Below are 15,375 nucleotides of genomic sequence, written 5' to 3' on the forward strand. Positions count from 1 at the left end.
AAGAAAGAAAGAAAGAAAGAAAGAAAGAAAGAAAGAAAGAAAGAAAGAAAGAGAGAGAGAGAAAGAGAAAGACAGGAAGAAAGAAAGAAAGAAAGAAAGAAAGAAAGAAAGAAAGAAAGAAAGAAAGAAAGAGAGAGAGAGAGAGAGAGAGAGAGAATCAGTTGATGTTGGAAGTCTTCCTTACACAAAGACCAAATCTCAGCTGAGTGGTGGTAGTGCATGTCTTTACTCCCAGCACTTGGGAGGCAGAGGCAGGTGGACCTCTGAGTTTGAGGCCACCTGGTCTACAGAGTGAGTTCCAGGTCAGCCAAGGCTACAAAGAGAAACCCTGTCTCAAAAAACTAAAACAACAACAGCAACAATGACAACAAGACCAAGTCTCTTTTCCCATAGTGAATATCAAATAAAACTGAAAAGTAGTGTCCTTCAATGTAAGATTCATCCAGAACTAAGTTCTCTCAAGGAATGCAAGAAATGCAGCTCTTCAGAATACCTTGGATTTTGTGAATACAGTATGAATACGGTGTTTAAAGCACATGTGATGCTGGAAGTAAGATGGTAAGATGCATCACATATTAACTCCTTTCACTAAGTGCACACAGAGCACACAGCCTCGAAGTCTGTAGCCCTAGCTGTCCTGATTCATTAGGTGTGACTATGTGCTCATAAGTACTAAGAATATATGCTTTTAAAACAGAAGTTGTTGATGTTGAGAGTAAGATCCATTACCCATGAATGACTCTCTTAAGTGCGAGAAGAAAGCAATAGTATTGAGCGTCTGTGAGTATTTCTTGTTGCAAGGCTAAAGCCTCTGTGCACACTGAGGTACTGAGAGGAATGTGTGCATATAAAACAGAAAATGTTAAGTTCAAAGAGTATATAAAGAAAACCCATTGTAAGACCTCTGAACACTCACAGTTGTTGGAGATGTATTCTAATGCTTTGATTCAGTTGGAAATCTGCGTGTCCAGATGCTGAAGGTCCTTATCCCCAATTGGTTTTTGATTGATCAATAAAGATGCCAATGGCCAATGGCTGGGCTTGTGGTGGAACACTTGGAGTTGTGTATGTAGGACGCAGAGAGGAATGGGAGAATCGGCATGATTCAGGGAAGAAGGCTGAGACACGAAGGAGCAGCAGAAGATAAAGCCAACCAGCCATGTGAGATTTCAGGTGAGTGGCCACTGGCGCTTCCCCATTGGGCCTGGAGTTACAGGGGAAGGTTTAGGACTGCCCAGCCTTTCAGTTAGCTAAGGGGTTTTAAAAATAAGCTAGTGTGTGTGTGTGTGTGTGTGTGTGTGTGTGTGTGTGTGTGTGTGTGCCTTTCATTTTTGGATCCAAAGATAGCTCCTAAGCAGGTACACATGTGCAATCCACCAGGAGCACAAAGTGGTGGAGCACGGGGCGTATGCTCAAGTATATGCCTCTATGAATTCTTTTAAAACTGAAAGTACAATAAAATAGAATGAGTCATTAGTACATTTGTGTAGTGCATAGTAGCAAAGATGTGACTTTCTCCCTGCCTGAGTAAATTTACAAACTTCATGTTTGATATTTCTCCTCTTCACCAGCGTGTTTTTTGATCAAAATCCACTCTATTATTTTTTATCAATTCATGACATTTTAAAGTCTTGTAAAAACTAGATTTCAAGGTTTAACTAATGTACTGTTTACTTGTGTTTCTTTTCATTGAAATGCATACCACCAGGACCTTCAAATCTAAATTCAGAAAGGAAAGAAAAGGAAATGTAATGGGTATGCGGTGCTATTTTTTTCCAACTACAGGGAACAGTGTTCTTATTTGAAAGAAAACTGAAACAACTGTAGATAATAATAGTAAGAAATTTTTTTTAAAAAGTTTGTGTTTTCTCTTATTTGTAGTTGCTATTTTTTTAAATCTATGTATTTGTGTGTGAATACATGTCTTGCCTTTGTGTATGTGTGTGCATCTTGTGTGTGCAATGCCTGCAGAGGCCAGAAGAGGGCTTTGGGTCCACTGGACTTAGAATTACAGGTGACTGGGAGCTACAATGCAGAGGCTGGGAGTTAAGCCTGTGTCTTCTGGCTAATCCCTGTTGCTAACCCCTGAGCCATCTCTCCAGCCTGTGGTTCTAGATTTTATAAGATACACAAAGGTCACATATATCTATAGGCATGAAAGCAGAAGAGAAATTGGCCAGGAATGTGGGGCAGGAACTAGCAGGAGAAGGGAAGACTGCAGAAGGGGATTTGCTCGCCAGACAATTATGCCATAGAACGTCTCCTCACGAAGCAAAGCACTGTGCGTAATAAATGTACACAAGGAAGCATAAAATTTAATTTTTAAAACAAGCACCGGACCTTGTCAGTGCTGTTGCTGAGTGAAGTGCTTGCCGCGGAGCTGCCCTTCAGACCTTTGCCGCCATGGCCTGCAGACCTAGAAGCCCACCTGGTTATGGGAGTCGCCGCGACGGTGGTGTGAGCCCGCGGTCCCCTGCGAGATGGAGTCTCGGATGGAAGCGCAGAGCAGACAGAGGGGACCAGAAGCCCGAGGACTCCGAGGAAGGCGAGCTCCAGACTTCGGACCACGGACCTGAAAGCTTTACAACTCCTGAAGGTCATAAGCCCCGTTCTAGATGTTCTGACTGGGCCAGTGCAATTGAAGAAGATGAAATGAGGGCCAGAGTTAACAAAGAGATTGCAAGGTACGAAAGAAAACTACTCATAAATGACTTTGGAAGAGATAGAAAATCATCATCGGGAAGTTCTGATTCAAAGGAGTCTATGTGTTCAGTGCCTGCTGATGTGGAGACGGATGAGAGTGTCTTGATGAGAAAGCAGAAGCAGATCAACTATGGGAAGAACACTATTGCCTATGATCGATACATTAAAGAGGTCCCCAGACACCTGCGACAACCTGGAATCCATCCCAGGTCCCCCAACAAATTTAAGAAGTACAGCCGGCGGTCATGGGACCAACAGATTAAACTCTGGAAGGTGGCTTTGCATTTTGGGGATCCTCCTGCTGAAGAACGATGTGATTTGCAAGAAATACAACCTGTAGATCTTGGGGAAATGGAGACAGAATTCACAGAAAGCAGCTCTGAGTCTCAGACAAGTTCACAGGATAACTTTGGTGGCTGGCACACCCACCAAAGTCAGACACGTGGACTGCCAAGTGGAGGGTGAGTTTGATTTGAAAGCTTGTTTAACTGAACCTTTGAAAGACTTCTCTGCCATGAGTTAACCGCCACCTGGTGGTTACTCGGAGAAATCCGTGGCTCTGCCTGGCCACCTGGAAGGCCTGAGTGGCTGTGCATTTGTATTTGTTGTCTCTGTTAAGAGTTTATTTTCTCATGATAAATTGTTTTTCTTGCCTTATTTTTATGTATGGTAAATGTGTTAGGTATGTTTTAAATTGTAAATGAAGCTAAATGCAGTGGAGACTTAACCCTATTATCTTTCTGCCCCCCAAGTTAGACAACAGGAAACTGGAGCCTTCAGTTGCCACTTTTCAGATGTGTTGGCAGTGGATTTTAACCATGTGTCTATGGGACCAATTTAGAATCAGCTGCCTTTCAGGTAACTGATAAAGAATTCTCAGTCAGGCAGCTGCAATGACTCTGTATAAACTTATTTTCTGGTCTTTTATCAATGTGAATGTAGTTTTCCCTCATACAGAGCTCTGGACAAAGGATGCTAAGCTATTATATTAATGGGCTGCATGTAAGTTATATAGTTTTAATTTGGAACTTGAAATAGCATTAGTGTGAGGTAAGTATCTTAGCACATGCTCTGTGAGAGCTGAGGCAGAAGAGAGGGAGTTAGAAAGAACTTTGTTTTTTTAATGATCAGTTAATTTACCAGGTAATATTGCTGTAAATGATAATGTGTACAGATACTCTGTTCATGTATTCAGTTGTAAACTTGTCAATATTTGCACTTCTATTGCTTTTGTATGGAATGATAATTGCAAAAATAAAGACCCTTTAACTGAAAAACAAACAAACAAACAGAAAAAACAAGCACCAAGACTTTTGTACTTACTGAATTAGAAATGCTCATGCAAGATGTAAGATTCATCACAAACGTCTCCAAAAGAGCGCAAAAAGAAAATACATGCAAGCGGCTGAATGCCGTGCATTTTCAAAGCCTCCTGTGGTGTCATGAACAGTGCACTTGTAAGCACTAGGAAATATGTCCTTATAAAATAAAGTAAGTTAATCTTGGAAGGGAAAGCTCATCAGACGACAGTTTTTCTCATGAAATAGAAGGTATGTAAGCATAAGCTCCTGGCAAGTCCTCCTAGGTCAGAGCCTGAAGCAGCCTCTTTTCATGCCGTGAATATTGAGTCAGACACTAATGAATAGGTGCTTATTTTAATCACTGGGCTAAAGAGTAAACCATGAGCTTAGGCTTCTGAGCTCTTCCTTAGATAACCCCGAAAGCACTACTCTTTTCTCATAGTATGGACAGAGAAGTAAGGGAGAGAACGAAGAGTTTGTGAGGACTGAGGGATGTGTGCACGGAAACCCATGTCTTCATGCTGGAAGTGCGATTACCACCAAGCTTCTCTCTTTGGGTGCAAGCTGAAAACAGTCTTAAGCTGCTGACAGTACTAATTTGTTAAGGCTTAAAACAGTTATCTTTTTACATAGTGAATATTTACACATAGACTTTGGAAACAGAAGGAATACATGTACATACCTGTACATGCATGTACACACATGTGCATGTACACACACACACACACACACACACACACACACACCAGAAAGAGTTGAAGGAAGATGTAAGATTCATCACAAACTAAGCTCTCCCAAGGAATTCAAGGAGGAAACACCTTCCCAGCCTTCTGAAGACTTTTTCAAAGGTTCTAACCTGCTTCCTTTATGTAGTGGCTACAGTGTTTATAAGCACTAAGTTTCACATGCTTGGAAAACATAATGCACTTGTATTCGTGCTCTCAAAGACCACAAGAAGAAAGTCCTCTCAGACTTCTGAACGCCTTTTCTTTCTTTTTTGTTTATTCACTTTACATCCCAATCACTGCCCCGCCCCCCTCTTGTCCTCCCTCCCATTGCCCCTCCCCCATCCTCTTCTCCTCTAAGAGAGTGGAGTTCCCCCCTGGGTGCCCCCCCACCCCCACATCAAGTCTCTGAGGGGCTAGGTCTATCCTCTCCCACTGAGGCCAGACAAGACAGCTAGGGCAATGCATTCCAGACAGGCAACAGCTCTAGGGACAGCCCCTACTCCTTGTTGGGTGACCCACATGAGGGCTAAGCTGCACATCTGCTACATATGTGTGGGGGCCTAGGTATAGCCCATGTATAGTCTTTAGTCACACCTTGTCCTTCTAAAGGCTCCAACACACTTCTCACACACTGAATCCACTGTATGTAAGCACTAAAGAATGTGTAAAACAGAAGGTGTTCAAGCTGTGTGCTTGGAAACAGAACATGTTCCTGCTGGGAGTAATTTTCATAGCATATGATCCTCTCTCAGTAATGCCCAAGATTGGTCTTGATTCACTGTGGGTGAGTTTTGAGATCTCCTAGTGCTCAGGCTCCACCCAGTGTGAGAGGAGTCGGTCTTCTCAGGCTCCACCCAGTGTGAGAGGAGTCGGTCTTCTCAGGCTGCCTTTGCATCAGGATGTAGAACTCTCACTTCCTTCTCCTGGAGTCTTCCTGTGATGATAATGGACGGAACCTCTGAAACAGTAAGCCAACCCCAATTAAATGTCCGTTATGAGAGTTGCTTTGGTCACTATGCCTCTTCACAGCAATCAAGCCCTAACTAAGACAGACAGACCAACAGACAAAAAACAAAAACAAAAACAAAAACAAAAAACCAAGTAGGTGGAGAGATGGTTCAGTGGTTGCAAGCACTTCCTCCTCTTGCAGAGGATCCAAGTTTCTTTTCCAGCACTCTCACCATGTGACTCACAACCACCTGAAACTCCAACTCCAAGGGATCCAGCTGCCTCTCCCAGCACCTACGTATGTGGCACATACATTCACATAAGCACACATACATAACATATAAATAAATAAAAATAGGTCATCTACAGGGCTGGAGAACTGGTTCAATGGTTAGGACCACTGACTGCTCTTACGGAGGTCCTAAGTTCAATTCCCAGCAAACACATGGTGGCTCACAACCATCTGTAATGGGATTTGATGCCCTCTTCTGGTGTGTCTGAAAACAGCTACAGTGTACTCATGTAAATAAAATAAATAAATCTTTTTAAAAAAACTTTTAAAAAGTCATCCCAAAATTATTTTATGTGTATGAGTATTTTGTGTGCATACATATCTGTCCACCACATTCAGAGGCCAGAGAGGGCATAGAGTGCCCAGAAAACTGGGTGTGAACTGTCCTTCAGGTGCTGAGAACAGGGCCTGGGTCTTCTGAAACAGCGAGTACTCTTAAGCACTGAGCCAGCCCTCCAAATGACATCTTATAAGCAACAAACACTGAACTTCAGTGGTGCAAGGCTTCAATCCTGGCAGTCCAAGACACAAGCAAGCAGATCTCTGTAAGTTTGAGATCTGCAAGGGCTGCATAGCAAACGAACAAACAAACAAGCAAAAAGACTAAAGCAAATAAGAATCAAACAAACAAAAAGGAGAAGGAGCTAACTTGAAAGCTGCCACGGCCCTGTTGAGACTCAGGAAGACTCCTAACCTTTCTGGGGCTCACTCCATCTCTGGCATCCGCATACTGTCTGCACGAACGATGGTTGTGTTGGAGCTGTGCTTTGTGTGCCTGCCTTCAAAGGTGTTAGGGTTCCATGGGAGCTCTTCCTTTTCAGTTTAATGCAAGGAATTTTTAGCCTCCTGCCCCAAGGAGCTCACACAGCCGACATAATCTGGAAAATCTGGGCCAGGCTGGCTTCGTTCCTTCCCAGACCTGGCCTTTTCCTTTAATCCACACCAGGAAAGTAGCTAAGAGGCTGCTCTAGAGATAACTCCCACAGCCGAAGGGAGGCATCAAGCACAAACAAGACATTTATACACCTGTGGAGGACTTGTTCTCCCTATAGACTGACAGAAGCAGACACACACACACACACACACACACACACACACACACACACTCGCGCACACAAACACACACAGAGAGACTGAGACAGAGAACATGTCCCAGGCAGCACAGCTGGTACCTGGCAAGCCTCTTAGGAGTTCCTCTAGAAGCTTGTCAGAAGAGGCTTGCCTCCCTTGCTTACTTGGGAGCTCCTTGCTGTCTTTCACTCCATCAGTCTAATCAGAACACACAGGCAACCTCCTCTAGGAAGTCCCCCGTCATAGAATCAAACCTGATGGTCCACACCAGTCATCATAGCACTTGGGAGGTAGAGGCAGAAAGGTGAGTAGCTCAAGGTTTTGGCTACATACTAAGTTCGAGGACAGCCTGGTCTACACAAGATCTTGTCTCAAATAAAAGAAAACAGTCGGGCAGTGGTGGTGCACTCCTTTAATCGCAGCACTTGGGAGGCAGAGGCAGGCAAATTTCTGAGTTTCTAGCCAGCTTGGTCTTCCAGGACAGCCAGGGCTACACAGAGAAACCTTGTCTCGAAAAAACCATAAATAAATAAACAAACAAACAAATAAAAGGGAACCCAGCAGCAGAGATCCTGAGGCATACGCAGCATATGGGAGAAAGGACAGAGGACTTGGGAGTCAGAAGAAACACGGTGCTGCAAGTCTGAATCGTCCTCTCCTGCTCAGATTCATAGTGGAATCCTAATGCTAGAGGTGACAGAAAGGAGGGTGCCATGGTAAGTAGGCCATGATAATGTAGCTCTCACAGTGGGATTTCTGCCTGTTCTGTTTTGTTTCTCCCATTGTATCCCAGGGTTGTCAGAACACTTCACCTTCCTGCCTCAGCCTCCTAGGTGTGGAGATTACAGGTGTGTACTACCACACTGGACCCTGAAGACCCAGTTATCCCTTTCCATGTTGAAACAGAGAGATGAGGCACTGTCTTTAAGGACACAGCACTCTGCCTGTGTCTTGATCTCGACTTTCTCTACCCTCCAGCACTGTGAGACGTAAAATGTAAGTTTGTGAACAACAGTGTTTATAGGTTTTGATACAGCAGCCTGAAAGACACCCCTAAACACACACACACACACACACACACACACACACGCACACACACACGCGCACACACACACACACGCACACACACACACACACACGCACACACACACGCGCACACACACGCACACGCACGCGCACACACACGCGCACACGCACGCGCACACACACGCGCACACGCACGCGCACACACACGCGCACACACACACGCACACGCACGCACACACACGCGCGCACACACACACGCACACACACACACACACACACACACGCACACACACACACGCACACACACACTGGCAATGGAGAGCCATAGCAAGCCTGCACAGAGGTGGGCTAAGAAGATGCCTTTGGTGCCTGCTTGCTTCCTTCCTTCCCTTTTTAAAAGTAAGCATGGAGATGCGGAGGTGGAGCTCAGTTGGTAGAGTCTTGCCAGGAATGCACGGGGGTCTGAAGTCAATTCCCAGAAATCAAAAAGTTGGGCATTATTGAACGAACATGCCTGTGATCCTACCACAAGAGAGGTAAAGGCGAGAGGAAGAGGAATTTAAGTCATCCTCACCTACATACCCCCAGAGTTCAAGGCAGTTCAGGGAACAGGAAACACTGTAGCAAAAGGAAGAAAGGGAGGAAGGGAGGGAGGGAAGAAAGACAAGAGGAAAATAAAAAATAAGAGCAGCAAAATGGCTCATTGGGTAAGGTACCCACCAAGTCTTCCAGTCCCAGGGACTCGCTTGTAATCCCAGCACTCAGGAAGCAGGGGCAGAAAGGTCTGAATTTGAAGCCACCTAGTCTACATAATAAGATGTGCCTTAAAAGGGGGAGAAGGAGGGAGGAGAGAAGATGGCTCCAGGTGCTGGGTGAGTGTAGACAGGAGTTTTGGGTCAGGTTAAAGACACGTTGGGCGTCTGGTGGACCTAGAGGAGGGTGCAGGCCAACCTTCTTCAAGACAGCGCTCCAGTAGGAAGCAAGGCACCAGCCACCTTTCACCCTTTACCCCTGGGCCCTGTTTCCTCACAGACCTCACCTCTGCTCCACTCCCAGGGCAGCTTGGCTGATAAAGTCCAGGGAGAGGCCACTTCACTTCCGGGCTCAATGGGAAAAAAAAGAGAGAGAGAGAGAGAGACATGACTGTGCCTAGGTATGGTGGAGGGGAGAGTGCACTGTAGATAAAAGGGAGAGCACAGCCAGAGGCAGGAACATCTGGGAGAGTCCAGAGTGAACATGACCCTGAGCCATGTGAGGAGAAGGGTGAGGAGAGAGGGGGGAAGAGGTGAAAGGAGGAGAGGTGGAGGGGAGAGGGTGAGAGGTGGAGGAGAGAGGGGGTGAGGGGAGAGGTGGAGGGAAGAGGGGAAGAGGGAGGGGAAGAGGGAGGGGAGAGGGGAAGAGGGGAGAGCCAGACAAGAGAGTAAAGGATAGACCAGAAAGAGCTAGGTAATCAAAATATCTGGAATATATAGGGAAGGGCAGCCCAGCTGAAGAAATTTAGGGAAGGGGGTGGGGTATGCCAGCCACACCCTGTAACTGGGAACTTGGCAACTAGGTCTGCTTTGTTAAAGAACACCTAAGCCATTTTTAGTGACAGTAGTGTAGTGAGACCTGACTCTGGGCTGCTGTAACTCCCAAGGCGTTTGAGCTGATTTCTTCCTTAGGTGGCGCTGAAAGGCTGAGTGGTAAGAATCAGGGCATTTGACCCAGAACAGCTGCAGAAGGGTTAGATCTGGGCTCCTGCTTGTGCTCAGAGCAGTCCCCGGGCAGGGACAAATCCTAGAAAGGCTACTCCCAGCTGACTCAGACCGACCCTACTGCTCTTCTTATCAGACCTGGGCAACAACTAGGTCCTGATCTGGAGATTCTAGACCTTTCTTTGCCAGGAAGTGAACTGTGGGCTTCGGTTTACTTTAGTTTAAGGAATGGGGCTGACTCACAGGAATGAAGGGCTGGGGCATGCGGGGTGGTGGCGAGTTGTGATCATCCAGCACCCCTGGGAGTGTGTCCAGCCTCCACACCCACGGCCTGATGGCGGATCACGCAATTCTGCCTCCTAGTTTAGATGGGAGGGAAAGCCTGAAGAGTTGCTCTTTACGTCTCTAACAGAAAAATATTTTCAGGGGCCTGTAAGAGCTCAGTAGGTAGAAGCGCTTGGTGCCAAGACTGGTGATGTGAGTTAGACCCCGGGACCCACAGGGTAGAAGAAGAGAACTGACTCTAGAGAGTTGTACGCACACACTCCACACACACACACACACACACACACACACACACACACACACACACTCGCGCACATGATGTAATTTTTAAAATTAAAAACAACACATTTTCAGACTAGTCTTACTATTTCCTAAATGTTGGCTGCTTGCCAAGTTCTTCATCCCTGCAGTTTCATTTAATGACTTGGGTGACAATCTCCCTTGGGGATCTAGAGATAACTAGACAATAGAGACAATAGTTTCTAGAAGAAACTGAGGCTTTGAGAAAGCAAATGGCTCAGATTCACCCTGTAGATTCAAGACTTTGATCCAAATTAAAATGCACAGGCCGCTCCCTTGAATATCTAAACCGGACTGACCTCCGGGCAGGGTGGGCTGGAATTCTGGAATTCTGTAAATTGCTCTAGAGCCTTCCAGAGAAAAGCAACTGTCCCACCCCAAGCATTCCTCCAACTTGGGATGGCTCCCTCCCAGCTGCAGTTCTGCAATTGAGAGACGAGTGAGGGGACCAACGTGTCCTCTGCCTGCCAGGTATCCGTGAGCAACATGAGGTCATAGCTGGGCAGTTACAATCTGTCTGTCAGCTCCTACCCAGGATCTGAAGGGGAAGAGGGTGTGGTGCTTAAAGATGAGATAAAAGACCAGGAAATTCCTAGTCCTGTGGGAGAGACCAGGCCCTATTAGTCAAGACTGAGAAACAATTCCAAAAAAGGGAAGGTCCTTACTCATCCCTCTGAGTACTGTTGTCAGGACTCTGCCCTGTTCCCTATATGGCAGCCAAGCTGTCCGCTGGATGCCCCAGGTCCTAGTGTAAAGAGTGTCTGGCTGAGAATTCTCTGAAAAAACACACATACGCACACACAAATTCTGATTGGCTTGAATCACATTCCAACCCAAACCAACCACCATGGATTGCAGAAGGGGTTTTCTTTTCTTCATCTTTAAAATAAAAATTAAATATAAATTTCTAATTTCATATATGTGTAACTGTATTTACATCACCCCTCCCTTCCCTCCCCCATGTCGTTCCCCCTCAAATTCCTATTCTCTTCTTAATTATCAAAGTTATATATATATATATATATATATATATATATATATATATGTATGTATATAGATCTGAATATATGTGTGAATATATACACATATGTACATATGAGCAAACATATGAATACAACTTGCTCGGTGTTGCGCATATATATAGGTATATATACATATATGTGTGTATATGTGTATGTATATATATATATATTTTTTAAAGGAGATCACTTGGTATTGCATAGCCAATTAGGGGCCTCATCTATGGGGGAGATTAATTTTCTCTATCTCACTAGTCATTAACTGCCCACAGCACCTCAGGCCAGGAACTCAAAACAGGACAGGAACCTAAAGGCAAGAACTGATAGAGAGGCTCCTCACTGGCGTGCTCCTTATGCCTCAGCCTGCTTTCTTATAGAATCCAGGACTTAGCAGGGTGCTGTTGTACATCTCTTAAGTCCCAGCACTCTGGAGGCAAAGGCAGGTAGATCTCTGAGTTTAAGGCTAGTCTGGTCTGCATAGTAAGTTCCAGGACAGTCAGAGCTAGGTAGAGAGACTGTCTCAAAACAACAACCCCCAAACCCAGGACCTGCAGCCCAGGCCTGGCACCAACCACAATGGGCTGGACCCTTCCTCATCAATCACTAACTAAGAAGATGTACTACACAGGTGGATCTTACACAGGAATGTTTTCCATTGAGGGTCCCTCTTTTCAGATGACTATAGTTTGTGTCAAGTAGACATAAAACTAGCCAGCGCATTTGGGTTGTTTGTTTATTGTTTTTGCTTTGTTGTTGTTTAGAATTTCATATATGAGTTTTGAGTTACATCACTGCCCTGCTACCCACCCCCTAACTCCTCCTGGTGACCCCACCTCCAACTCCTCCTCTGACACCACCCCACCCCAACTCCTCAAATTATGGCCTTTTTAAGAAGGGGTTTTTCTAATTGGCCAAGCCAGTCTTCATGCTAGTCCTTGTTCTGGATCTCATTGTGAGGTAGAGTTAGCCGCCAAACTACTTGTACTAAGTAGAAGGTAGAAGAGGCAAAGGTAGAAGCTGTCCTCCTCGCTTGGGACCTACCCCATGCTTGTAGTGCTTCTCCATAGCCAGGCTTTGCCGGGACATTCCACCTACATGGTTTATAACCAGCACTCCGATTTTTTTTTTAAAGATTTATTTATTTATTATTATATGTAAGTACACTGTAGCTGTCTTCAGACACCCCAGAAGAGGGCATCAGATCTCATTATGGATGGTTGTGAGCCATCATGTGGTTGCTGGGATTTGAACTCGGGACCTGTGGAAGAGCAGTCAATGCTCTTAACCACTGAGCCATCTCTCCAGCCCCAGCACTCCAATTTTTAACCTTAGTATTCTTGCCACAAGATCGCTCTTGTCGTGAGGGAACTGTTTCATGCTGTGTGTGTTTGGCAGCATTCTGGGCCAGTAATTGGGAGGACTATCTCCTCTCTTCCATGGTTACAATGTCACCAGAGACAAGATTACCCCTGTTTGATGTAGTTCAGGCTGTCCCAGAAACAGATTTCGAGGTGAGGGTTACACAAGACATGAATGGTGGAGAAGAAAGTAAGGCCACCAGTGTTGTTAACTAGCTAGTCAGACATTAGCAGGCTGGAGGTGTGGTTGCTAAGCATAGACGCCCTTCCTCTGTCACCAGCTTTGGACCTCTGTATAACAAATGCCTTTCCTTAAGATTTAAAAGAACGAAGCCAGACTACGGGGGTGCACACATTTGATCCCAGCACTTGGGAGGTGGAGGCAGGCAGAGTTTGAGGCCAGTGTTGTCTATAGAAGGAGTTCCAAGGCAGTCAGGACCACACAGAGAAACCTGTCAAAAATGAAAGCAAACCAAAACAAAAAATTAAAAGATCATATGAGGGGCTGAATCTTATTCTGTAGAGTGATTGTCTGGCATTCATGAAGCCATGGCTTCTATAGCCACCACTATATAGCCTGTACATTTCTATAATCTGCTCAAGGTACAGAGATGGGGGTTGGGAGGTAATCAGAAGTTTGAGGTCATGTTGGGGATGCAACTCTGTAGTCAGAGTGCCAGCCCAGACACCAGAAGACCCAGATTGGGCTCCCCAGCAACTCCTAAACCAGGATGGTGTGACCAAGAAGTTCAATGTCTTCCTGGGGCTTAAACTCTGCTAAGTAGTGGCCTACATCCTCGGGCCTTGCTTTCGAATGTTCCTTAGGAAATAGGCCTTCTCCTACTTTATAGATAGGATAACGGAATGAGATTCACAAACTCTGCACCTGGGCTGCAGCTTGCTCACCAGAAGTAGATGCAGCTCCCAAGCTCTGATTTCAAGACCTACTGACTCTGCCGTCCTTCCCCCTCCCAAAGAAAGGAGCCTGCAGGCATCTTCAGAGAGGGACTCAGAGCACCAGAAAGGTTAGCCTGGGGTCTGATGAGTCAGGGAAGGCTGGGGACATGTCCACAGCAGTTCTGCTGACACAGGTCTGATGTTGGCCTGGCCTTTGTCTGGGTCTGGGTGGGACTGTTTCAATATGAGAAATAAAACAAGTTGGCCCTGCCAGTTTAACAGGAAGCAAGGAGAGAAAACAATATTGGGGGGAGGGTTAGGAAGAGGCAAGAGCTCTGCAGCAAATCTAACAGGCCTCAGTCTAGAAGGATTTAGTCTGAGGCTACAAGAAATCAGGAAGAGCAGACTTTGCTGGTAGCCACATGTGTTGGTAATGAAAGACTCAGAAAGGAGCCCCTCGCTCAGGCCTCAGGACAATAGCGGACACCCAAGAACTCACGATAGACCGAGCTTGTTGCAAACCACATGAGGCTTTATTGGGGAAAGCCAGAGCTCTGGGGACGACTCATATCCCACGCAGGGGTAGAGGAGTCAACCTCGAGGGGAAAGAGGTTCCAGTTTTTATAGGCCCTCAGGGGGGAAAGGAGAAGGGGGAGAGTAGGGGATTTCCAGATCTAAACAATGTCTATTCTCATGAAATGGGTATGGGAGGGGTACAAGGAAAGAGTCTAATGAAGGTGCAGCAATGGGCACACACCTGGTCAGAACATTGGCAGACACACAGGTTCGAGGAGTGGCCAGAGCATTGTGCACCTCTATTTTTCTAAATCAGTGAAGCTAGTTCTGCTAACACTGACATCTATCTTGCCAATTTCAGGGCTTCTGTGTCCTTTTACATTCTGTCAGGATCTTTCAGTAACACCCTCGAAGGGACATGGGAGCAGCTTGCAGGCTTATCAAGGGACTATAAAAAGGAGTCTGCTTAACTCTAACTTCTTGGTTTCCTCTAATGAGGCCACATTGTTATGAAATAAAATATTCATCCACAAGCAAAGCCTGTACCTTAGTAACTGGAATGTTAATAATCGTGCAGTAATAATTGATCAATCCCCATGTACCAGCTATATAGCAGCACAAAGACTGATGTAGAGGCCAAGAGAGATCCCTTGCAAGTGACACCCACTGCCACTACAACCACAGACCAGTGACGAGAAAGGAAGCCAAAAATTCTATTCAAGAGGGCTCATCTGGGTGTGGCATGGTGGCACGCGCCTATAATCCCAGCTCTTGAGAGACAGAGGCAGGAGAACCAGAAGTTTAAGATAATGCCATTGTAGTCTACATAGACTGTTTAAAAAAGCAAACTGAAAGAGAACTGCAGGGGAGGTAGCCCATGTGAAGGGCTAGGTTCAACCCCCAGCACCATATGGTGTATGGTGGTATCTACGACTGCAAGGCTAGCACGTGGGAAGGAGGAGCAGGAGCTCATTTTCATGCTCAGCTATATAGTTAGTTCAGGGTCAGCCTGAAATACCCAAGACCATACCCCATACCGCAAAGCGAAAACAAACAGAGCCTGTGAGTGGTTCAGCAGTTTAAAGCACTTGCCACAAAGCCTGACAATTTGAGTTTGATTCCCCCTGAAATCACATAGTAGAAAGAAAAAGAAAAAAACCAGACTCTCATAAGATGTCCTCTCTCATCTACACACCAACTATGGCACTGCATGCAGACACACACACAGGCACAC

General features: G+C 45.7%; 1 pseudogene; it reads left to right on the forward strand.

The window, feature by feature from the left end:
* The first annotated feature begins 2,384 nt into the window (after positions 1–2,384).
* On the forward strand, positions 2,385–3,221 carry Gm8396 (annotated as a pseudogene).
* Positions 3,222–15,375: the final 12,154 nt, after the last annotated feature.

Source organism: Mus musculus, chromosome 14 (genome assembly GCF_000001635.26).
Source record: "Mus musculus strain C57BL/6J chromosome 14, GRCm38.p6 C57BL/6J".
Classification (NCBI taxonomy): Eukaryota; Metazoa; Chordata; class Mammalia; order Rodentia; family Muridae; genus Mus; species Mus musculus.